This window comes from Gekko japonicus, unplaced genomic scaffold (assembly GCF_001447785.1).
Source record: "Gekko japonicus isolate JY-2015 unplaced genomic scaffold, Gekko_japonicus_V1.1 scaffold478, whole genome shotgun sequence".
NCBI lineage: Eukaryota > Metazoa > Chordata > Lepidosauria > Squamata > Gekkonidae > Gekko > Gekko japonicus.
The window spans coordinates 927,806-945,618 of NW_015173689.1; the positions used below are offsets into that span (position 1 = coordinate 927,806).

General features: G+C 42.3%; 1 protein-coding gene across 1 annotated transcript in view; it reads right to left on the reverse strand.

The window, feature by feature from the left end:
• Nucleotides 1-17,813, reverse strand: part of SHROOM2 (shroom family member 2) — a 168,413-nt gene that overhangs the window by 81,070 nt on the left and 69,530 nt on the right. The window lies entirely within an intron of this gene.

Consider the following 17,813-nt stretch of genomic DNA (forward strand, 5'->3'; position numbering starts at 1 on the left):
AAACTGTATTCTAAACTATTGGAGGAAGCATTAGAAAAAGATACTATTAAAAAGTCAATGATGACCTGGGACAAAGAGATAGGAACCCCCGTAAATATAGCTCAATGGAACAAGTTGTGGAAGTCAATAAAATATATGAAAGCAATCCCCTACAAAGAAAATATCTATAAAATGTTTTACAGGTGGCATTGGACCCCTGATAAAATTGCCAAATGTTTCCCACAATCTTCAAACTTATGTTGGAGATGTGGGGAAAACGTAGGGACATATCTCCATATTTGGTGGAGATGTGGGAAAATTCAACAATATTGGAAAAAAATACACAAAATCATACGAGAAGTATTTAAAATAAATCTACCTATGAAACCTGAAATATATTTATTAAACATGATCCCGGACAATATAAAAAATCACAAGGTAATAATAATATATATATTAACAGCAGCAAGAATATTGATAGCAAGACGGTGGAAATCAAAACATATACCATCGATAAAAGAACTCAAACATAAGATTTTAGACATTGCAGAATTGGATAAACTGAGCTTAGAATTGAAAAACAAATCAGAGAATGTATTTTGGAAAAGATGGAAGTATATATATGACTGGCTAAAATATAAAAGAAGAGTATAATGTGTGGACAAAGCGCTAGTGAAATTATTATAATTTGAAACCAACAATCTATGGAGATGTATAAATGTTTGATGAATTATCTTATACTATATATATGGAATGTAAAGGTGAAAACTTGGAAAATAAATTTATAAAAAAAAGAAGAAGGGTTTTCCCCTTTTTTGTTCTGGGATACCTTGAAATCTCAGGATATATGATGGTTTTTCCATTTGTAGTTGTAACAGATGTTGTTTATCAGAGGCTTTCTCTTTTCCCACTGCCTCCAGTCTCTGATTCAACACTTTTGTCTTAGCATCAACTTTTCTCAAAGACTTTGCTGTGTTCTCTGTTTTTATATTGATTTCTTTTAGCTGTTTTTGGAGAGTCTCAAAATTGTTATTAAGATGGATCATCTGGTCCAGTAGAGTGTGCAATGCAGCAGTTAGCATGTTTGGAAATTCTATGGTTGCTTTTGGTTTGGAAGCCGATGCTGCTGAGCTAAAAATTCCTGAAGGAGAAGGTCTCACTTTCGGCGCCATTTTTTCAGCCCAATGTGACATTGTTTACATTAGGAGAAAGTTCAAAAAAGTCTCAGTTTGTTAAATCTCGCTCTTTGACCAGTCTGCACTCTATTTGTGCTATATAATGCTTTCCAGTCAGCTTTCCCCCCTCTGCCTCTTAAAGCTGCTTCTTCTTTTTTCTCCCGGGATGAGCTCAGCTCAACTTCCTCCGCTTTTAAGTTGAGGATTTGGGGGAAGCTGTCCGCTTAGATTTTTGTCTGATTTAAAAGCACATGGACTCACGCTTCACCAACTGCTTGCTTCAATAAGGTAGGGAAGATTTTAAAATGCTAGATCTCCTGTTCACTTGTCCCGATGTGTGTCTCAGTCACCATTGCTGGTCTCGCAGTGGGCAAAGAGGAGCCTCAATCCCTCGGCTGTGGCCTTGGGAGCGGCACCTATTGTGCCCCAGGCTACAAGCTCCCTCCGAGGGCTTTAGTGGGGACCGGAGACGTCCAGTACCCCTCCCGTCTGCTACGATCATGGGTCGCGTTCATCAGAGCCCAATGAAATGCACACGTCAGTGATTCGCCAAAACTGGAAGCTTCCCGCCAAACTATTTCCCATCTGTCACAGGAATGTGAACATGGTGCTTTCCAGGGTGATGTGACAAGGCTCTTTGAATTCTCCCCAGCTGCAACTGAGTGGATTGAAAATTTAGATATTAATATTTAGGAGGATTGGCCAATCGGCAATTGTATCAACTTGGTATGTATTTTATATTATTATATGCTTCCTGTGTGTAACTCTGCCATACGATAAATAATAAATAACACCTCAGGTATGATTATGTAAAACTTAGAATGTCAAGAATAGATTTTTTTTCTTCCTACAGAATGGAGTGCAACCAGAGTTCATTAACATTAGTAGAATTAACTGCATCTTTTCAAAAGAACAAAAAACACAAGCGTTTTCTAAAGTGTCAAAAAGTGCCTGTTCTCCCTGTTAAAAAGCCTGGTTCTTCTGCTTTTTGGAAACATTTTTAGTTTATTTTATTATTCTGCTTTCTGGACATATTTTTATTTTTGCACAACGTATTACAGTAGTCTAGTCTCGATGTTACCTATTCAAAACCTATTCACACCCTGAAAATCTGTACAGATGATGGAAAACAATCAAGGAGAGGCTTGAATTAGGCTGATGCCATGTCTGCTGACCTTTCTATTACTTTTCACAACTTCCTTTTGACAATCTTACACATGACTTATCCAAAGTGCTTTTCAATATGATGCACCTCCCACTTCAATCAAACAATAAGCCTCTAACACAGAGGTGTTGAACTCATTTGCTATGAGGGCTAGATCTGACATAAATGTGACTTTGTCGGGCTGGGCCATGTGTGCCATAAAATGTAATGCCAGGTACTGGAGATATAAACTTTATAGAGGACAGCAGCTGGTAAGCTCCAAGTTGGTGTGTCCTCACTATAAGGCCTATAGGCTGGGGTGTGCAAATGAAAACCTGCATAGGTGGACTGCATAGGAGAGACAGCAATGTAGCACTGGGCAGAAGCTACCATGCTTCCCTGAAAGGGGGGCAAACCCCTTGCCCGCCTGTTCCTGCTACCAATGCTGTGAGCCCAAGCCCCAGGGTAAAAATGTGAAGTGGCTGAGTGTTGTGTAAATGCCAATCCCCGCAGCCATCTGAGCCAGCATCCCTGGAGCTGTAGGCCAAGCAGAGAGGCATGCGACCTCGCCTTGGAAGCCTGAGCCAGCATGAATGCATCCCTGGAGCTGTAGGCCAAGCAGAGAGGCATGCGACCTCGCCTTGGAAGCCTGAGCCAGCATGAATGCGACTGCAGTGGCTCCAAATTTACCACTGAGGCTTCCACTGGAGGGAAGAGGTTCTGCTTGACTGCTGCAGACAAGGTTGGTTCTGCCATGCTGAAGCCACAATCAGAGTGACTGCGCTCACTTGCCCCACAGCAGCCTCCTGTTCCCTCCCTCGCACCAGTTGCTTGTAGGCCGGATAAGAGCCCCGGACGGGCCAGGGACATCCCGGTTTGACATCCCTAACATATAAAATGTATAATTTGTCATACTGGCTTTGAATCATATGCTTCCTTGCTAAGAGGGACGAATGCATGTGCAGTACACAAGTGTTGTTTAGGACCAGGCCTTTCCTTATCAAACAGCACAGATATATAATCTATAGTGGCAAGTCAACACACACTAGCTTCACACCATGTGTGGTCCCTGTCCTGAACAGCTGCAAGTAAAAGTTTGGAACTGGAATCCATTAAAAGACTGACAAGAAATTTAACAAATTGGTCACTATATTACTATATCAATGGGGGGGGGGGAAAGGAAGTGGGGCTGAAGCAGAAGTATTGTTAACGAATAATTGCTTCTGAGTTATGCTTCCTGTTTTGAGCTACTTATTAATATAAAATATACAAAAGCCCTGTTAACAGAAAGATATGAGAAGGCAAGAAATTATAAATAATATTTTAAAACTTACAACAGAGATTTTTTTTTTTTTGCAGCCAGCCATTAGCTTTCTACTGTGGTGACACTTTTCCTATTTATTTATTTATTTATTAGTCAGATTTATATCCCGCCCTCCCCCGTAGGGCTCAGGGCGGCTTACAGGCAAAAAAATCTTGCAACAGTAAAAACATACAATTCATGTAATTTAAAAAACATATTATACAGTTTAAAAAACAGTACAAATAGTGCTCGATATCTTCAGTTCAAAAGCCCCAAAAGATGACGGTCCGCATCCAAACATTCCCAGTGGTCGTATAGTGGGTTCAATATTTAATATTTAAGATGTTGAAGAGTCCAGGTGTTCAGATGTTCCCTACCCTAGGGCCTCTCTCCACCCCCCATGTGGGATGTGGGACCCCCCCTATGTGGGACTGCCAGGGACTTCCCTGACACAGACCTCCTTATCAGCAAAATTCCTCTATTATAGGCCTTCAGACCACAGCCTGGGACTTAATTTGGCTTTTTGAAACGAAAAGGAAAAAAGGGTAATATTAATTGGTGTTATCCTAACTAGCCAAAATTAGTAGCACACTGCTATTTACATTACAGGTTAACGTAGCTAAATAGCATGTTAACATTTCACAGAGAGCCTTTACTTTTACCATAAAGTGGGCACTGGCACAACTAGTTCATTGTCAGACGTTTAGCTAACTATAAAAGTTCGTGATTTAGCAACAGCAAGTATAAGTAGTAGGGCTCTACAGCAGCTTGATTTCTGAGAAATTTGGTTCTGGGACATAAATTGCTAAATTTCCTCTCAAATTGCTAAATTTCCTCTCAAATTCCTCTCTAAATTTCCTCAAACAGAACCACCACCCCGCACTGCTGCCTTACTATCAATTTTGCCTTTGCATCCTTGTTTAATTTCCCCACACTGCCCTAGATCTGCTACCGCTGTGATTCACTACCTGTACTTATTTGATGAGTCTTGTATTCATACGCATGAGAATAAACAGGGTGGACAAGAGTCAGTGGCGGCAGCAAGGAAAAATGAGTAAGAAAAACAGGAAGGAGCAGGCATGTTGGACTTTGACACCCATCCCCGGGTTCCAGAAGTACAATACCAGGCACACGCACAATCCCAGCTACCTTATGCAGCCCTAGCAAGCAAAAAATGATGCCTTTCCTACCATGAGTAACTGGGAAGAACTCTTCCTGCCTATTTAATTTCGGGTTAATTTCTCTCTCTCTCTAGTTCAACCAGGACCCAGTCCACCCAAACGTACTTATTAAATTAGCCCTTTAATACAGCCTATAATTAGCCAGATTATTTTGGGTCACCTCAGCTTCCTTTGATATAACTATAAACACAAAGCAAACACATAATGTTCACTCCAAATAAGGAAAGGACAAATATGAAAGAAAAGAAATATGTATTACATGTGCACAAATAATGTCTCCAGAAGACTTAGGAGATAGGGAGTGAATTGTATAACGTCTATAATATTTATTCAACAGTTGAATAACAGTTGATAGATTATTGTAGATATTTAGAGTTTTAGTAATTTTGTAATTAACATATGCAGATCAAATGCAGTTTTATATTTAAATATTTTATATATATATTATTGGTACCCTTTTGTATTGTTTGTAATTGGGCTGGTGATATACCGAATAAACTGAATAAACTGAAACTGAACCTATGAAAGAAAAGAAATATGTATTACATGTGCACAAATAATGTGTATAGTCCAATGTACACAAAAGCATTTGCATTTAAAAAATACACAAGTGGATCACACAAATGAAAAAAGTGTATATCAGTTCTTTTAAATGTAGTTCCCTTCCATTAGTATCAAAATGAAAACAGAGTGCTATTTACATTACAGATGAACGGAGCTAAATTGCATGTCAACATTTCACAGACAGCCTTTACTTTTACCATAAAGGGGGCATTGGCACGACTAGTTCATTGTAATTTCTCTACCTAAAGAAGTCTCAAAGCTTCCTCTCACCACAGCAGACACACTGTGCAGTAGGTGGGGCTGAGAGCTGAGAGAACAGTGACTGATCCAAGGTTACCCAGCTGGCTTCATGTGAAGGAGTGGGGAATCAAACCTGGTTCTCCAGATTAGAGTCCACTGCTCTTAACCACTATTCCAAAGAAACAGGAAGCTCAGTCCCACATGAAAGATGTATGCACATACTGAAGTCAAAATCAAAATCTCCCAAAAGGAAAGCTTCTGAAAGTAAGCACATCAATGGACTCTGAAAGGACAGATCATTGGGGCAGATACAATTCCAGCAAGCACGAGACCTTAAGTTCCTGGCCTATGGGTAGGGGTGCCAGGTCCACCCTGCCAACCAGTGAGAGGCTGGGGGTGGGGGTGGCAACAGTGACAACATGACATCATGCCTTTCTAGGAATTACAGTGGTTCCTAGGGAGGAGTGACATCACTTCTGGAGAAAACCTAGAAGTGACACCATGTCATAGGTCTGGCAGCCATTTTTAATTTTTCTCCCAGCGCCACTCAGCCTGGTGGCGGAAACAGAATCTGAGGGGTTCTCTGCTCCCACTGAGGGACTGGAATACCAAAAACAACATCCGTGACAAGAGTCAATAAAGATAAGTTGCAAAAACATTTACTGCAGTAATTCTGTAGAAAATTTTCTTCTATAATCGCTCACATGCAATGAATACTGCACACTGAAAACAATTCGTTTCACAATATTTGCTTTATCTGAGCGTGTAGCAATCCCAATTCTTATCAATTACTACTTATCAACTCATGAAGGAAACATTCCATGTTGACTCTCTAATAACAGAACCCAAGGTCTTCACAATGGCTCCCACTGAGGGACTGGCAACCCTGCCTACAAGGGTGTTGGTGCATGCAAGACAGTGAGAAAGAACACGACCATGCGTATAGCACTGGTGATATAATACCAATCTCATTCATTCCTACTGGGAAGGTCATCCAAGACAAAAACACCACAACAGTTGTTACCTGCAGGCAATAGTACTCTCAATTAGAGTGTTTCTCTTAAACCAAATTGCTCATATATTTCTGTAGCAACATTCTAATTATTTGGGATATTATATAGCTGCAATTTTCCAGAAATCCACAACTACAGCATCCACAGCTTCTAAGTAGCCTTACTACAGCTGGTATTCCATACATATTAAGAATGTAAACCATAAGCCTATTCAAATCTCAGTTCACTCATTAGACTACTACCTGCACTATCAAAAATACTGGCCCACTTTATATGGTTAAGGATTTGCGAGGTAACGTAGGTGAAGCGATTTGGCCACCAAGTTAAAGAGTTATCTAAAAAAAATTCAAATAATAATAAATTCACCTTAGATTAAAGCTTATTGTGTAAAGCTATGAATGCAATCCTAAGTATACTTTATTAGATGCAAACTTCCCACTGAACTGTTCATAAGAATGCTTACATAATAGCACCCAGAAGTATTATATTTGATCAATAGACCACTGGTGCCATTACTCCGCCAGTTAACGTTTGCCAGTTTGGGTTTAGCTGAGCTCAGTTGGAAATGACTCCGAAGTTGTCACTAAATGTTTATCATTCAACACACTTCAAATCATTCGGATTCTTCCTCAAAGAATTTTTGGCCACATTTTTATTTCAAACAGGGATGGATTCAGGTTTTTTTTTTTTTTTTAATAAAGATATTAAGAAAGAGATTGTGAATTAAAAACAGTTTATCACAAAGCTTTTAAAAAGACAATGGGTCAAATGTTTGCTTAAAACCATCAGATCTATTTTCTTTTTCTTTTTTTCATTAGTGCTCAAGGTAGCATTTTAATGTGTGTGAAACCACATAGTTTTCTGTCTATGGAAATACATGATTAAGCCCAGACTTGTGTCTGTTTTTCATTATCTACTTTTAAGTGGGGGGATCAGAGGAAGAGACTGAGATCTTGAAAAGTGGCAGCATTTTTAAATGAGATAAAAATATTAAAAGATTTTAAACCAGTAGAACAATATTTTGACATGAAGTAGAATGACACTGGGATTGCATAAGCAAACAAATCCATGAACAGGGAAGACAACACAGATCAATTCTGATGCAATGCACAACAGATCTGTAGGACTGTAGCACTGAGGCAGGGAGGCATGACATTGGTTCTCTCGGGATAGTTTAGGCTCCTATGTGGACTTCCATAAAAAATGAACGCCACTAATCCATCTACTTATGAGCTAAAGGACAATGTACGGAAGTGTTCTATTGTGCTACCCACTTGATAAATAAAAAGAAATTGTTTGCCACTTCTAATTGTTTTGATCAACCAGTGTAAGGGACTGTCATGAATAATAAGCAGTTCAAACACAATTCTTATGTTTGAATTAAATCTTAATTTTATTCCATTTTATTAAAATTAAATGAGCAGCATAGACTACTTGAACTTCAGTTGCTGTACTTGTACAGAATGCTGCTAGCAGACCCATGCTTAGATTCAATAAACTAGATTGTCTCTGAGCTTTTTTTGCTGCTTTTTTTGTTCTTTAAGAAAACGTGGGAGTGAGCAAAAGGATGCCTTGGACAAAAAGTTAAGAACATAAGAAGAACCATGCTGGATCAGACCAAAGACCCGTCAAGTCCAGCATTTTGTTCACACAATGGCCAACCCACAAGCCGAATGACTGCAACAGCATCCTCCTACCAAGACATTCCATATTACCAATTGTGATCTTCAAGACTCAGTTGGAAGCATGACAAAATTCAGTCTATGCTCACCCAATAAGCCTCTTTCACATCGAACCCTTTTTGTAATAAAAATATTCATGGGAGTTTGAATTCAATCTCTCAAGTTCTTTATTTCTTTCTTCCTCCTTATTCAGTTTTAGGACCCTCATTCCAAATTTCTGCCCACAGGACATTATGTATTATAGTAGAAAGAAAGTTCTGGTTTAGCGGGTATTTCTGTATAACGTGGTTGCAGCCCTAACATAAGAAAGACCACTATATGTTGGAGGCACCTGGATATCTTTTTGATCAGAGCTTCAATGCAAGGGAAAACAAAACAAAACAGCAAAAACTAAAGGCACAAAATGCAGAAATCATGGGATAAACCAAAGCAGTATGGGGCCAGAACTGACTGGGAAAAACCCAAGCAGAAAAGCCCTTAGAAGGGTTATCTCTTCTTAGAATTGAAAAACAGACACAAGTAGGTTAGGAAACAACTGGAGCTTTCGGTTCCACGTGACTTCCACATCAGCTGCTTGAAGCCCTTCTATACTAGAATTCCAGCATGCACAAACAGTTCCCAGTATCCCAAATATGGACTGGAGATTCAGAACATATCAGAAGATTGCCCTCAGAACGTTTGCATCATCCATGGTATAGAGCAATGTAATGATTAATGCTAACCAGGGGTCATTTCGTAAAAAAAGAGGTCCAGGAGCTCAGGCTCCTCTGAACTGTTTTGGATTGCTAGCTATGGGGGGGGGGACGTGCAGATCCTTGTGCTCCTCCTGGCCCAGGGCTGCTGGAAGCAGGGGGTGGGGCTTGTTGCATATGCCCGCCCCCTGGGCTCTTTACTGCTGGAGCTCTGCTCCTGTGCTCTCCTGCAGGAAATGACCCCTGATGCTAAACAGATTATCTTCCAACATAACCAGTGGCTTAGAAGAAGCAGCAGAAAGCTGGGGGGAGAAAGTGCAAGATCATAAGAATTCTGTTAAGGACGCACTGGGCCCCACTGGCATACTGTGCCATCACATACCTCATGGCAGCATAATATTTACACATATAGGGGAATCATGTTTGTAGCACAACATCAGGAAAGACAAAAATACTGTAGTTCCTTAAAACTCTGAGGCCTCTATGCTATCAATCATATATGAACCTCTAAGGGCCAAACCTTGAGACCAATTAATGGGGCCTTCCTGAGGAAACCTGAATTTTCTGGAATTAGGCTGGCAGGGACTCATGGGAGGGACTTTTCAGCACCTGCCCCCCAACTGGGGAACTTCATCATTCAAGAGATGAGATGCTGTCTCTTCAGGTTTTCAAGAGAAAAGCAATAATTATTCTACAACATAATGTTTGATGCTTACTTTCTTCTCACCATCTGTTATAGATGTGATTTGACTGCTGTTGCTTTTAGGATTTGTTCTTGCAATTAATTTTCAAATAAGTTTGATCGTTAATCAATTTGGCTTCCCTACTGAGCAGAAATGGGGTCATATAAATGATTTACGTGAATAGGTTATGATTAGAAATACGCCTTGTAAATGGAAAACAGGCAAACAAGAGAGAAATTGACCATGCTGGAGGAGAACTGAAATACACAGTATCCTATTTACTCCCCCACCATCTTTTCCACACACTGACAAAAGAAAAAGAGCAGCAACAGGAAGAAAAGATGAGTAAAAGTATTTGTACATATAAGGATATTTTAAAATTACAATATTTAACAATGTGAATGAAGGCATCCTTAAACTCCTTACAAAGTTTTTTTTAAAAACCCCAAACTTCCTACAATCCTGGCTTATTTTCTCAGTACAGTTCAACTGACTTCCTGCGTAGCTACAGAATTGTGGATTATTGCAGCACAATGAAGAGAAATGCAAGAAGAAGAAAACAACAGTTCAACATCTGGGAACTTTTAAAGAACATCTGGTTGCTAAGAAAAAATGTAACATTCATCATGAGCCAATAGGTTTAGGAGACAATCTTCAATATAGTATGCCCGGATAAAGACAGATCATCACTACTCATGTTGTTTCACCAAATCCAACCAAGAAAATAACATTTCGGATCTGGAAGTTTTAGACTGAGGAATGTTACACTGACTTACACTGTGAACTTATGTTTGTAGGCCAACGTAACCATCGTTTTGCCAAATGACTGATTCAGGGGTAAATATTTCTAGTTGATTTTATAAATCATTAGTTCCTCAAGCTACTGTCATGCCTGCCCCCGACACGGCACCTGGGAGCTCTGAAACTGAGGACTCCGTGCCTTTAACATCATCGGAGGCACGGGAGTCTTTGCCAAACCTAAGTACCGAAAAGGATGAGCACCAGCCTCCAGAAAAGCCTGCACCTGAAACCAATCAGGCAGTGCCTGGCCCCAGCAGCATGCCACCCGATTCTCTGCCACCTGTCGACCGGCTGAGGGAACGGAGACACCAGGACTTGGCAACCAGACACAAAGAGGCACGCCTGCGCGATTGGAGATCAATAAGCCCGGAGTTCTAGAGGGATCAAGGACTTCACGAGGCAGTGCTAATGAGGCACTAATGAGTTAACAACCTAGCGAGCTATTTGAATAAGTCGCTGACTGCTGGCTAAACGTACTGGCAAACTTGTCCTTTGGACCAGAAGCTCTGCACCTCTGACTCTGTTCCTGGTATCCGGCTACTGACTGACTTCCCGGCTCCTGACTCCAGTCCGCATTTTGACGACCCCCTGGCTCTTGATCCTCGGCTCTGCACCCTGACTTCGATGCTTGCTTATCTGGACTCTGACTCTCAGTGACGCTCTGACTACGGCCTGGCTTTATGTATTGGGACTGTTGCTCGGGTTATTTTGCTCTCTCTCTGGCTTGACTCTCGGACTGGACTGTGAACTCCCCCTCTCTGCCTTGCCTCACTGGCCCTGTCATGACAGCTACAGCATTTTCCAGAAGCAGATGGGGACATTTTAGAAAATCTGTAATGTGTTAGAATGTAGCATATATATTTTAAAGTTTAGCAGTCATTTCTAAGACTTCAGGAATTTAACCTAAATTGCTGGGGGGGGGAGTTTTACAATATTTATTTATTATTAATTCAATTTGTACCCCGCCCTCCCCGCGAACAGGCACAGGGCGGCTCACACAGTCAGTACAAATACCAATAAAACCACATAAAATCACATTAAATTATATTAAAACAATTCAGATACAAATGAGTCATAAAATCATAGGTGCTAATTGTCCATCATTAGTTAAGATGGCGTACTAAGAGTGTTGCAAGCAGACAATCTAGCTGATGGCTTTCTTGAGTCGCACGATGGTCTAGGCCAAATGTTAGGCTAAGGGCCAGGCTCATTGATGGTAATGATCAGGGCGGCTCCTAGTCGAAAGCCTGGTAGAAGAGCTCCGTCTTGCAAGCCCTACGGAACTGTAAGAGGTCCCACAGGGCCCTGAACAATTAAATACACTTTATTAGAACTTACAGTAGAGGAACAATGGCCCCTTCCAACACTCACACAGAGGGCAAAACAAATGGAAGTGGGCAATCCAATCCATGCTGATGCCCAACTATGCAAACTCCTTGCTGTGGTCTCATGTCCTGTTTCTGAAGTCCTCACAGATAGATATCACTAGTGTGGTGTTCTGTAAAGCTGTACTCTGAGGCAAAATGTGCATTTTAAAGACATACTGGAGATCAGCTTCATGCTGTTTTTACACATCTGTAATTTCAAATGTATTTAAACTCTAGTATCTACAAAACTGCCTTCTATTATAGCTAGCTAGCCTAATTCAAAACTGGTTGGGTATACCAAGATAAACAGTATCCTTTGTAATGTAAAGACCATTAAAATAACAAATTCAGCCAGCAGGATAACATATATCAAGATGCTGAAGTATTTCAGGCAAATCATGAAAAACTGCCAGTGGAGATGAGGCCTAGAATACTTTCCTATCAAGAAATTTCTACACATACCTAATGGAGATTTATGTAAATGCCTAACGGTGATCAATATTCACACTGTGTGAAAGATGTCTAGATACTTGAAGGAAAGCTTACCTTATAACAAAAGGTTACATAGCAATGAGTTATGATGTTATGGAATATCTAAATCTAAAGGGCTGCAAATAAGTAGGTCATGAAAATTTCTCCATTATTTAGAACATCAATGGATGCATTAAATCTTTTTTTCTCCAAAAGCAGAAGCCAGGACAGGATCAAATTGATATGGAATTATAATATAGTCCAGATGTGTGGGGGTTGTTATAATTTATTGGTTCTTCTGCCATATAACTTTTGGTAGAGCTCACTGAAGCTATTAATATGTGATTTAGTGCCATCTGCTTAGGTAATCCGTTTTTTTCATTGATCTTCCTATCTACACAAAACAATTTTTAAAACGTTGTTTATATTTCCTCTAAAATAAAGAGGAATCACTATCTTCAGTACTTTGAAGTGAACACGGTACACCAACTAAGCACCACTTTTGAAACAAAACCTACCTCACTATCAAGTAGCTCACACTCTGTGTACCTAAAAAGCATTCAAGTGGTCTTATGAAGGATATAAAGGGGCCTCACTAAGACCGCAAATATATCTTTTCCTAAATGTGGAGTTGATGATGCCCAGAAATTACTGAGTCAGAACTGAGTCAGCTGGGCTGGGAGAAGGCGCACGGGAGAGAGCTGCTGGGAAGGTGAGTGGGTTTTGGGGGTTTTTGCCTTTGCTAAACTGCTGGGGGAAATTAACTGAGGTTCCTTTGTGAGAGGACAGTGTTTGAGGGTGAGAGGGTGCTTGTAGCTATGATGTTAGAGAGTGGTGTTTTGTTTGGGTCTTTTGTCTGCTTTGTTGCTGATGGAGGAAGGTCTGTTTGCTTGGAGTAAATGCTGGCTTCACCCTCTGCTGTTGCTGCTGGGAGGTGGGGGCTGTGGGCTTCTGAACTCTAAGGCTCCTCCTCATCAGAGGTGTGAGCCAAAGGATGAGACTCACAGGGCTCTTGGCCTGTGGCTCTTAGCCTGGGGATTGGGCCTGTAGACCCTGCAAGAAACTAAGAAGTTTTACATTCCTTAGCACATGACGACATCAAGCAACGCCGAGTGAGAATGCTGCCGGAACACGTCTGAAGCTTACAGCTGACCAAACTCCCCGTCGACTGCGAAAATGTGTGTGAATTAAAAAAGATATATGTTGTCCTCCCTTACCCCTATCATTGTTAGTCCCGTGTGAATTCATGAGTAACTGTAAATCGCTCAGAGCCGGCAGCTCTGCAAGGATTGAGCGATCAATAAATTGAAAGATTATTATTATTTCTGCTGGGAGGGGCTTCTGCTTGAGTGAGACTCCTGGGAGTGGAGCCACAGCTCTCAGCTGTAAAGTATAGTTCATTAGAGGGCTGAGCCTGTAAAAGGCACAGAGGATGCCTCTGGGGTTTGGTCCTGGGGCTTGTTCACAGTGCTTCAGACAGGGGAGTTGAGCTTGGGAGTTTCACCATGAGAGGCTGAGGGGGAGCAGGACAGAGCCCTTCTAGTCTGAGTTTCCTGAGAAGGGACATACAAGGTCCACATCAGGAAGGAGAGTGATGCGCTGCTATATCCTCCCTGCTACGGAAATCTGCCCTAGGTCAGGTAAGCACCCAATTTCACTCTAACATACCTTTTCACGACTAATCAGTTATGAAGTTAGAAAGCCGGCAGGTGAGCGGGAGCTATCCAATGTTTTTCAGAGAATGTAGGATTATCTACTCATTGCGCGGAAATCATGAGCGTGTGCTTAGTGTATGGAGCTCTTGGCTCTCAGGGAGAAGGTTTGTTCCCTTGAGGCTAAGGCTGCCGACCTGGAGAAGCTCAGGCAGAGAGAGAGGTTCGGGGAAGAGACCCTCAGCTGTGCTGACAGCTCTTCTGCTATTGTGGAGAGTGAGAGTCTCAAGGTCTCAAAGTTGTGCTGGGACGAAGGGTTCAGATTGGATAGGCACTGGGGAACTTTCTGGGACAAGCCAAACCTGTACAAGAGAGACAGGCTTCACTTGAACCAAAAAAGAACCAGGCTGCTGGCGATTAATATCAAAAAGGTGGCAGAGCAGCTTTTAAACTTAAAGTTTAATGTTGGTAAGTGTAAGGTGATGCACATTGGGACCAAAAATCCCAGCTTCAAGTAGGGGCTAATGGGTCCACACTTGCTGAGACTGAGAGGGAAAAGATCTTCGGGTCGTAGTGGATAGCTCAATGAAAGTGTCAACCCAATATCTGATTCAGTGTGAGGCAGTTTCATGTGTTCATGATGGGCTCACAGCAGTGAAAAAGGCAAACTCTGTGTTAGGAATTATTAGGGAAGGGACTGAACATAAACTGGCCGATATTGTAATGCCCCTGTCAAAGAACATTTTGCAGGCTTTGTCACACCCTGAACACTCCCTGTTTGAACTGCTGCCTTCGGGTAGAAGATATAGGACAATTAAAACAAGGACAAACAGATTAAAAAACAGTTTTTATTTGAGAGCTATTATTGCTTTAAATGCTGTATGAATTGGAATTTGGGTGACATTGGTGGTTTAAGTTGCAATGTGAACCTTAAGGGAGTTATGGGATGGTTGTGAATGGTTGTGTGAGTGTATATGAGTATGGTTGTAGATCACCGAATGATTGCATCTTAATTTCGTTGTACTATGTACAATGACAATAAAGTAGATTATTATTATTAATAATAATAATAATAATAATAATAATAATAATAATAATAATAATAATAATAATAATAATAATAATGATGGGGGGGGGACATGTTTATAAAATTATGTACAGGGTGGAGAGAGTTGACAAAGAGAAATTTTACTCCCGTTCCCAAAATATTAAAACTCAAGGGCATCAAATTAAACTGATAGGCAGTAGATTCAGGATGGATGAAATGAAATACTTCTTTACACAGAGAGTGATTAAAATGTGGCATTCACTGCCAAAGGTTGTAGTGATGACTGCAGGAATAAACAGCTTTAATAGGGGATTAGATAAATTCATGGAGGATATGGCCACCAGTGTGTACTAGGGATGGTGACTGAGGGGAACCTCCACATTCAGAGCTACTAAACCTCTGAATCCCAGAGTCAGGAGGCAACATCAGGGGAAGGTCTCAGCCTCTATGTCCTGTTGTTGTCCCTTTAGAGGAACTGGTTGGCCACTGCGTGAGAAAGGATGTCGGACTAAATGGACCACTGGTCTGATACAGTATCTGTGCTCGTATCTGTGCGTCCAACCACATACAACCTTGATCCATGCCCCTCCTGGCTCGTTAAAGTGGGTTGCAAGCGGTTTCGAGGTGCCCTGAGGGAGATTGTCAACAAGTCCCTCTTGGAGGGACGGTTCCCTAGGGCACTCAAGGAAGCAATGTTCCACCCTCTCTTGAAAAAACCATCTCTGGACCCAGCCGAATTGGCCAACTATTGGCCGGTGTCCAATTTGCCCTATTTGGGCAAACATATTGAGAAGGCGGTGGCAACACAGCTACAGGGCTTTCTAGATGACGCTTCTGTCCTCGATCCCTTCCAGTCCGGCTTTCGCCCGGGTCATGGGACGGCGACGGTACTGGTTGCTCTGACTGACGACCTCTGTGGCGGTGTGGTGGCACTGTTGTTGTTAGATCTGTTGGCCGTGTTCGATACGGTCGACCACCAGTTGCTAGCCCACCGCCTCGCCAAAGTGGGGATTCAGGGGCTTGCCCTTTAATGGTTTGCCTCTTTTCTCCAAGGTTGGGGACAAAGGGTGGCGATAGGGGATCAGCGGTCCCGGAGGGGGCCTCTTGAATGTGGGGTGCCTCGGGGGCGGTGCTGTCCCTGATATTGTTTAACATCTACTTGCGCCCCCTTGCCCAGATTGCCCGGAGTTGTGGGCTTGGGTGCCATCAATATGCAGATGACACCCAGCTCTATCTGATCCGCCCCAGATGACCTTCATCGGGCGTTACAGGCCGTGGCTGGTTGGCTAAGACTGAGCCGGCTGAAACTAAACCCGGCAAAGATGGAGGTCCTGGGCCTGAGTCGGATCAGTTCGGGGTTGGGGCTCCCTTGGTGCCATCGTCGGAGGTTAGGAGTTTGGGTGTGCTCCTGGACTCCTCATTAACGATGGAGGCCCAGGTGGCAGCCACTGCCAAGTCGGCCTTTTACCATCTTCGGCTGGCACGGCAGTTGGTTCCTTTCCTCGACCGAGATGACCTGGCTACAGTGATCCAGGCGATGGTCACCTCGAGGCTAGACTACTGTAACACTCTCTACATGGGGCTGCCTCTGTCGCAAATTCGGAAGCTGCAGCTAGTGCAGAATGCTGCAGTAAGGCTGTTGATGGGTCTCACTAGACGGGACCACATCTGGCCTGTGCTGAAAGCGCTGCACTGGCTGCCAATGGCATACCGGATTCGCTTCAAAGTGCTGGTTTTAACCTTTAAAGCCCTACATGGCCAGGGTCCGGCTTACCTAAGGGACCGCCTTTCCCCACATGTTCCCCCAAGGGCACTACGGTCGGGGAATCAAGATCTCCTGGATATTCCAGGCCCCAGAAACATCAAATTAGCTGTCACCAGGGCCAGGGTGTTTTCAATGGCGGCTCCTACCTAGTGGAATGAGCTCCCAGAGGAGATCCGGGCACTGCTGGACCTGATGCAGTTCCGCAGGGCCTGTAAAATGGAGCCCTTCCGCCAGGCTTTTGAGTAAGAGCCGCCGCCACCACTATTCCATCACCGCCCCTCAACTCCGCACTTTGACCATCGGTGGAGTAGGTATTACTGGGGGCATGAGACGTTCCTTGGCAGATGAAAGTGTAGTTGGGACGCACATTGTTGGTTTGTTGTTCTGGTATAAAACCTCTAGAAGCCCATCTTGAAATCTACGGTTAAGTAATTCTGGAGGACCGACATTTTTTAGTGTATTATGCATATTGTATTTTATATTGTTCATTGTTTTAACCAGGCATTTATGCCCCTTGTGAGCCGCCCTGAGCCTTCGGGGAGGGCGGGATATAAATGTAAAGATAAATAAAATAATAAAAAAAATAAAATACAGCAGAGCTCTCCTAACGTTCTTCTGTTCTTACTGCCCCATTACGGAGAATCCACTAAAAACATTCAGGTGGATGTATAATAGCCACCATTTTCTGTATGACTCAGTGTTGAGACATAGCAGGACTAGGAACAATCGTATTTTAAAATATGATTGAACATTTGCCTTCCCTGTGCATCAACAGCATGTCAGCTCCACAACTGTAATCCAAGATTCCACCAGACCCTTCAGAACCCAAGGTTTTTACTGTTTTATCTTGGCACATGGTGCCCTTTTTGTGAGCCGACCTGAGCTCGTTCGCGGGGAGGGCAGGGTAGAAATATAATAATAAATAAAAATAAATAAATAAGGTCCCGTTATCCACTTTCTACTTCCACTGGCGTCTTAACCGAGCCTCATCTTCACAGGCTGCATTTTTAGCAGTCGCTCTACAGTGTAGAGGTTTCTTTTTTGGTGATATAC